The sequence below is a fragment of the Paramisgurnus dabryanus genome, chromosome 4, assembly GCF_030506205.2.
Source record: "Paramisgurnus dabryanus chromosome 4, PD_genome_1.1, whole genome shotgun sequence".
Taxonomy (NCBI): Eukaryota; Metazoa; Chordata; class Actinopteri; order Cypriniformes; family Cobitidae; genus Paramisgurnus; species Paramisgurnus dabryanus.
In genome coordinates this window covers 25,746,502-25,754,539 of record NC_133340.1, presented here as the reverse complement: position 1 = coordinate 25,754,539, position 8,038 = coordinate 25,746,502, and positions in this window count along the sequence as shown.

Here is an 8,038-nt window from a genome sequence, read left to right as displayed (position 1 = left end):
TCAAAACCTCTAAAAAAGAAATAGTCCACTTTAGCGCTTGACGATGCTGGATAGTCTTTGAGACAAATAGACAGGTGGTCTTGTATAAGATCCAAAATATATATATATATACAATATCAAGTGCCATACATCATTAAACACATACGACTGCTCACTGTGTAAAAATCCGCAGTGAAATCATTTTCATTTTAGATTTGTGCTGAACCTAATAAAGTGTTACAAAGTAATAATGTGGGAATTGCATAGTCAGCACACAGCTGGTGTTGCCAGGGTAACGGGTGTTCATTTAACTCTGTGTGTTAAAGTGGCTGTGGGTCGAGCCCTGTGAGAAGTGTGTTTGTGTGGATATGTGTGTTTGTCACGGTAGGATCTTTCAAGCGCTGGCGCCAGTAGAGAATGCCTCTCATTATGCACCTCTCTCTCTCTCTCTCTCTCTCTCTCTCTCTCTCTCTCTCTCTCTCTCTCTCTCTCTCTCTCTCTCTCTCTCTCTCTCTCTCTCTCTCTCTCTCTCTCTCTCTCTCTCTCTCTCTCACACACACACGCACATACACACACACACACATATGCAGGCTAAAACTGCACTACTGTGGAAGTGTGTAGATTATATTCCTAGAACAGTTTATTTTTAACACTGCCATCTACAGGTCATTTTCCAAAGACCTCTTGGTTTTTTGATGTGACACTGTATCAGTGGAAATAAATAAATACAGGGACAAACTGTTTTGTTTTGAGACGTTATATTTTCTGGTTTTGTTTTGTTTTGTTTTGTTTTGTTTTGTTTTGTTTTGTTTTGTTTTGTTTTGTTTGAAGACAATATTTTGTTTAGCTCCTTCAAGACAGTTTTGTTTAATATTGTTTTGAGACAGATTTCAGTTGTTTGGTTAAAGGTACAAGACAGATTTGTGTTTTGGGTTGACATTTTCTTTTTCAGTTGTTTTGTTTTGTTTTGTTTAGCTTCAAGACAGTTTTGTTTAATATTATTTTGAGACAGATTTCAGTTGTTTTGTCAAAGGTAACAAGACAGATATTTGTTTTGTGTTGAAATTTTCTTTTTCAGTTGTTTTGTTTTATTTTGTTTTGTTTTGTTTTGTTTAGCTTCAAGACAGTTTTGTTTAATATTGTTTTGAGACAGATTTCAGTTGTTTTGTCAAAGGAACAAGACAGATATCTGTTTTGTGTTGAAATTGTCTTTTTCAGTTGTTTTGTTTGGTTTTGTTTTGTTTAGCTTCAAGACAGTTTTGTTTAATATTGTTTTGAGACAGATTTGAGTTGTCTGGTCAAAGATACAAGACAGATTTGTGTTTTGTGTTGAAATTTTCATTTTCAGTTGTTTTATTTTGTTTTGTTTAAAGACAGATTTATATTGTTTTGTTTTGAGACAGTGTTGTTTTATATTTGTTATTTTGAGTGTTTTGTTTTGTTTTCAGACAGATTTTGTTTTGTGTTATTTTAAGAGAGTTGATGTTGTACTGTTTTCAGACAGTTTGTTTTAAGATAGATTGTTAGTTTTGTTTTGAGACAGTGTTGTTTTATATTTGTTGTTTTGAGAGTTTTGTTTTGTTTTCAGACAGATTTGTTTTGCGTTAATTTTAGAGTATTTGACATTGTTTTGTTTTCAGACCGATTTGTTTTGTGTTATTTTGTGGGTATTTGATGTTGTTTTGTTTTCAGACAGTTTTGTTTTAAGACAGATTGTTAGTTTTGTTTTGAGACAGTTTTATATTTGTTGTTTTGAGAGTTTTGTTTTGTTTTCAGACAGATTTGTTTTGCGTTAATTTAAGAGTATTTGACATTGTTTTGTTTTCAGACAGTTTTGTTTTAAGACAGTTTTGTTTTGTATTTCTTTTTTGAGAGCTTCGTTTACAGTCAGATTTGTTTTGTGTTGTTTTAAGAGTATTTTACGTTGTTTTGTTTTGAGACAGTTTTGTTTTGTATTAGTTGTTTTCAGACAGATTTGTTTTGTGTTGTTTTAAGAGTATATATGTTGTTTGTTTTCAGACAGTTTTAAGACAATTTTAAAAGACAGATTGTTAGTTTTGTTTTGAGACAGTTTTGTATTTGTTGATTTAAGAGTTTTGTTGGTTTTCAAACAGTTTTGTTTTTTAAGACAATTTAGTATAAAGACAGATTTATATTGTTTTGTTTTGAGACAGTGTTGTTTGTTTTGAGAGTTTTGTTTTGTTTTCACATATTTGTTTTGTGTTGTATTTTATGTTGTCAGTTTTGTTTAATTTTGAGACAGATTCATTTTGTTTTGTTTGAGGCTAAAGGCATTTACCCATGTGGCTTTACAATTAAAACTAACCTTCTAAATTTGTTTAAATCAGATGTATTTACAGCGCAACTACCAATTGTATATAAATATTCAGCTGTAGTTAAAATCAACACAGTAAACTTCCTTCAGCGTGTCTTCGAAAAGACTTGAAATGATTCCAGCTGTAAACTACCGCGTAGAGTACGCAGTTTACCGAGGCTGTAAATTACCTTACTGTGGACTGACAAGCGTTGACAGCCTTTGATTTTTTCGTAGACTTTCTGTTTCTATAAATGTTTTAACTGGGTTAAAAGTGTGTTCTTGTTTTAGTATGACAGGAGGGGGGTTATTGCTGGAACAGAAGAGTGGAAAAGCCTTCTGACCCTCGAGTTAGGATGACAAGAAAATTCCTATGTCATTCTCTAACGTAGTCCACTCTCGATCTGTGTTTGATCATGTGGCCTTCGAATAAAAGGCATATTGCAGCCATAAAGATCAATGAAAAATCAAGTGACTTACAACTGTCAAGACATAATAACCGCTGGCAGGCCTGCCACGACATGGGCAACTGCCAGGGCATAGTGTGTGTATGCGTGTGCGTCTGTTTTTATTGAATGTGGGATCTGTTTTGAATGACTGTCTGAATGAGCGTCTTTAGCTGCTCAGGGGCAACATTTAGACCTTGATTTGTTCGTGTACAACGGACTTGGCGCAGAATCGGTTTCCAAACTCTTCACTTTGCAGCAATTTATGCTGCAATGAGGGAGAAACCCGCAGAAACAAATATTTGAGTGTGCCGCATAATGAAATGGCTGTATTTCTACCGATGAAATTAAGTCGTATGGCCCGTTTAAACAAAGCTTGGCTTTGCAGGGAAACCATTTAAGATCTTTATTTTAAATAGCATATTAGGACTGACCTATAGGGCCAGGAATAAGAAACAAGAAGTATGCCGTAATTGTGGAGGTAGGCTAACTCGCGGTCAGTGATCTGTATTTGATCTTTGCTCTTGAAAATGGGATGCTTACGTTTAGTTTAATAGTGGGATTTTTATATATATCTGAAAGGAAAACTGGCTGGATGAGAGAGAGGTTAAACAGAGAACATGTTTCTGTTTCTTTTTATCTGTGTTTTGCTACCTCAATTCTTATTGGTTCATTATACAGTATGAGTGCCACTTGTCTCCTTTGTGTAAAAAAAACTGCTGATACAATAGACATTTATTCCACCACATCAACACAAGTTGACAAACTTTATATGCATAATGCAATTTATCAACATTATTTATTGTTTAAAAATGCCAAACTTCATAGATTGAGTGAGTGACTTCAATGAATAACAGTCATCCAGAATGACTGTGTCCACATTATCATCTTCCTGTTTGAAGAATGCCGAGAAAAATTACAGGGTAAAAATGTTAATGACTCACAAATGGGTATGTATCAAGACTTTACATCCACTTACAACCTGTCTCCAATCTCTAATTCAGATTTATAGCAATACACACATGGAGCAGATTCTTAGACAAGTTAATTAGAGGAAGTTTGAATCACGTCTGGTTACCGCATTTGCTCTTTTGTGAGTAATAGACATCAATTCCTAGTGTCACAGACAGTGTCACTTGATATGCTTGATGACTAAAATATATTACCCTAAATCTGTATTCTATATAACTTGCTCATCTTTTTGTTTGTAAAAAAGAAAACAATTTATAAAAAATTAATAAATAACAAAAGGTAGTCATAGGATTTGTATTTGTTAAGGCATGGTATCTCAATGCTATCTCATGAGAATTTGTACATATTCAGTCATACGACCACATTCGTAAGTTTTTGTACGATTTGCCTTGACCCCTGTGACGTTAGGGTTGGGTGCGGGGTTAGGGGTTGGGTTTCATTGGTGTTTTTATGAGAAACTTTTTTTTTGCATGATTAACTTTGTATGAATTCATATGAATTAGCCAACTCGTAAAATGGGTACAAATTCTCTTGAAATCAGGCTGGGTTTAGAGTGATATAATACATCCTATATTCATTCATTGAAAGACTTGTAAATAATTATTGCTTAAAAAGGGAAGACCAAAGTTGCCTGTCACACTTTTTATTTAAAAGCTATTGACATTTTAAAAGCTTTTTTCAGTACATTTTAAATAGTAAAATATTTACCAAGCAAAATTATAAAAATATTAGGGGCGGTTTCCCAGACAGGGATTCAAGTAGTCCTAGACTAAAATAAATTGAAGAGCTGTCCAAACTGAAAACAACTTGCACTGACATATCTTAAAATACATCGGTGCCATTTGTTTTGCCTCAAAATGCACACAAGTAATGTTTTTAGTAAGGCATGTTTGTTTTTTTTTCATTTACTTTCAAAGAGCAAATGATATGTTTCAGTCGTATTTTCTGACTTATTAACACAGTTTACTCATTTACCTATTGAAATGCTCATGACTTTAGAGAATTACATAATATTAAACAAGACTATACTTTAAAACCTTAAAATGAATAACATTTCTGTAATAATTCGTTTGTTTGTCATGACACACAAAAGGAGTTTTCTCCTATGCAGTCTCCAACCAACATATATTCACAAAAGATGTTAATTTAAATTAATTTGTTGTAATCCACATCTTTAAAATTCGTACGATTGCGAGAAACAGACCCAAATTCAGCCCTTTGTCCAGCGATCTTGATTCCAGGTCTCAGCAGCGACCGTAAACGTCAAATCATTAAGTTGTTATGAATTTGGATTCAAATATTGCGCCTTAAGAAGCTTTATGACACATTGCTTTACGGCAAACGCTCGTTGGCTCTTGCGTACTACGTCACAGATTTACAACATTGTCGTCTTTCATTCAAAATTTGTAATGTGCACCTTGACAGAGAGAAGCCATCCGTTTTTTTGTTTTTGTTTTTTGGATTAACAACTTTACTACTTCCTTTGTACTTCATATGAAGAGTTTGGTTCCAAAACGCAATAAATCCATTTTGACTAATTTGGGTAAAAACATGTTTTCTATTCCAAGAAAGTGACAAGATGAAAACCACTATTTTCTGTTACAAACTTTCACATAGCATCTTTAGGTTATAAAAACATAAAAAATTAAAATCCATAATTTGATTTTCAAAAACTGATTTTTTTCCCCCACATAATGCAATAAATCAATGACAAGTTTTTTTTCAAAGAGCTATAAATCTATTGAATCAATCTATAAATGTGCATTCATCTTTGCCATGTTATATTCATTTAGTTGACTAGTGGTATACACTGATCAAAAAAAAAATGAATGTCATTAATCAAAAAAACACTTACTTTGTGATATTAAGATCACTGTCATTGCTGCTGTTATACTTGACGTCGTCGCTGAACTTTTTTCACAGCAATCAGCTGTAAAATGTTTTGGTCCTTCTCGATTTTCGTTGACTTTGCGTAAAATAATGAAAAGTTTTTCATAAGATCCCCTGGGGTCAATGTGTTAGCATGACAGAAGCTTGATGCTGTCGTGTGAGAACAAGCAACAGCCGACATTTTTCCTTCGCCTGAGTGCCTCCTTTTTATTGAATTTTGATGGCTTACGTTTCTTCCCCGCAACAGAAAATCACCACAGGTTTATCAATGCCATCAAAGTATTATTTTGTTTTTGTTTGTTTGATGATCACGAAGTACAAAGTAGATGAGGAAATGGTGCGCTGTGATTTGTTGAGCGGATTTATTGCATTCTGCAGAAAAGGAGGACCGACGTTTATCGCGTTTTGGAGAAAAAGATGACAGAATAACACGGCTGATATTGGATTTTGCGTAAAATGAAGAATTTACTTTTTAATACTGACCTGATATAATACTGATTTTGGCGGTAAATAAGATTGCCGTTTATCGCGCTTTGGAACCAAACTCTTCATATACTCCAGAGAGGACTGCGCAGGGCTCGAAATTGCGACTATTTTGGTCGCATATGCGACCGAAATTTAATCTGTGCGACCTTAAAATATATTTGGGAGCATTTGTGCGACTGCCCTTTTTGTTGTGTGGTGCGACTTGATTTAGATTGTGATGCTGCGTGCTGCTGTCCCAGGTTCAGTGTTCTCTCCAATGTTACATAACCAATCAAATTTCACCATTAAGTTCTTACGTTTTAATGAAGACCGCAGATTGGCTAATATGAGCGTCAGTCATTCCTTGTTGCCGTGCTACGTTGGTACGTGAAGCGCGAAAATGTGAAAGACGAACCGCGAGCGTGACGAGAATGAGCCGACTACAGCCAATGTTACTACTCTAATTAATGACGACGATCCGGATTCAATTGCGACTCCACCACTGGAAAATAAGACTTGACGTTAAACCTTTCGGAGAGAGTGGTTTAAAGATTACGAGTGTCTCCGCTATGAGAATGGCTCGATGTAACTTACTGTGTTTACTGTAAATCCTGTAAAAAGGCGTTGGTGGCGGAATCAAAACATTTTAAGCGCCAGACCTTGGTTAAACATGGCGAAAGTGCCAAAAACACAAGTAGTGTCATGATAAATGTGTTCATTATTGATGGAGACACCGACCTGTCTGTCAAAGAGTGTTTGATATGTGCGCATGCGCTGGTGAATGGACATCCGACAAACACCCTTGTGGTCCATGTTGATGTGGAACACGACAATGATGGTATGTTTTTATAGTATTTTTTAAAACATTGCCTATTTAGTAGTAATAGCATCCTGGTAATGCAGTTAAAATACCAATATATATATATTAGCCTTCTATTTTAAGGTCAGTTTTGTAATGTCCCAGTTAATCAGTGTTTTACGTGTTTGCTAGATTTCCTATGGTAATCTTAATCATTTTACCTGTAATTGTTAAATTATTATTGCTATACTATTTCAACAGCATTTGGGTATTAATTTTGGAATCTATGCAGCAAAAAAATAAAATAAATAGAAGACCAAATTTTAAATGCTGAGTATGGTGGCGTTTTATTTTTAATAAAATAAATCTATTAACATATACATTGTAGTTTTGGTGCCTTTAAATTTTTGGATGGATGCGCCTAAATTTTTGCTGGTGCTCCTAACTCTTTAAAGTTGGGAGCACCAGTGCTACCAAATAAAAAAGTTAATTTTGAGCCCTGCTGCGGCTGCAGCACATTGTCACTTTTAGTACTGCTTTTGAAATTTCGCAATAAATAAATTATTTGGGTAGAATTAGGGGTAGGACTGTATTAGCGGGTAAAATATATTCTAGATGCTATGTTGTTACTATGGTAACAAAAATTGCATATTTAAAAAAAATTATTAAGGATGTTTGGGTTTAGTGGGTAAGGTTAGGGTGGTAACATTATTGATTAAATGGTTAAAGGGAAATTATAGACGGTTTCATCGGACGCACGTGATACACGTCTGGATCCAAACTTTACTTCCGGTTTCATTTTTTTTAATGGTCTGACTAGTTGCTAAACTGATATCTTGAACAAATGCCTCCTCGAAAATAACAAATATTTTGGTTTCCTAGGTAATCTATGTGTTGTTTTTTTAATTGTTATATAAATAAACTACGTTTAAATAACTTTGTTGTTGTTTATTCTTAGCGGAGCTTACCGGAAGTTACGTGCGGACCGCGACAGCCGCTTGTTTATGTTGTTACTGCTGAAACGGTCTATACAGCAAATCTTTATGGTATGAAATATTTGTAAATGTTTTTCATTTTTGTAGCTGTAAAATTATAATAATGCTATGAGTAAATGTTGCAAATACATCTACATTGTATGCTTCAGCATTTAAACATACAAAAAAGTATGTTTTG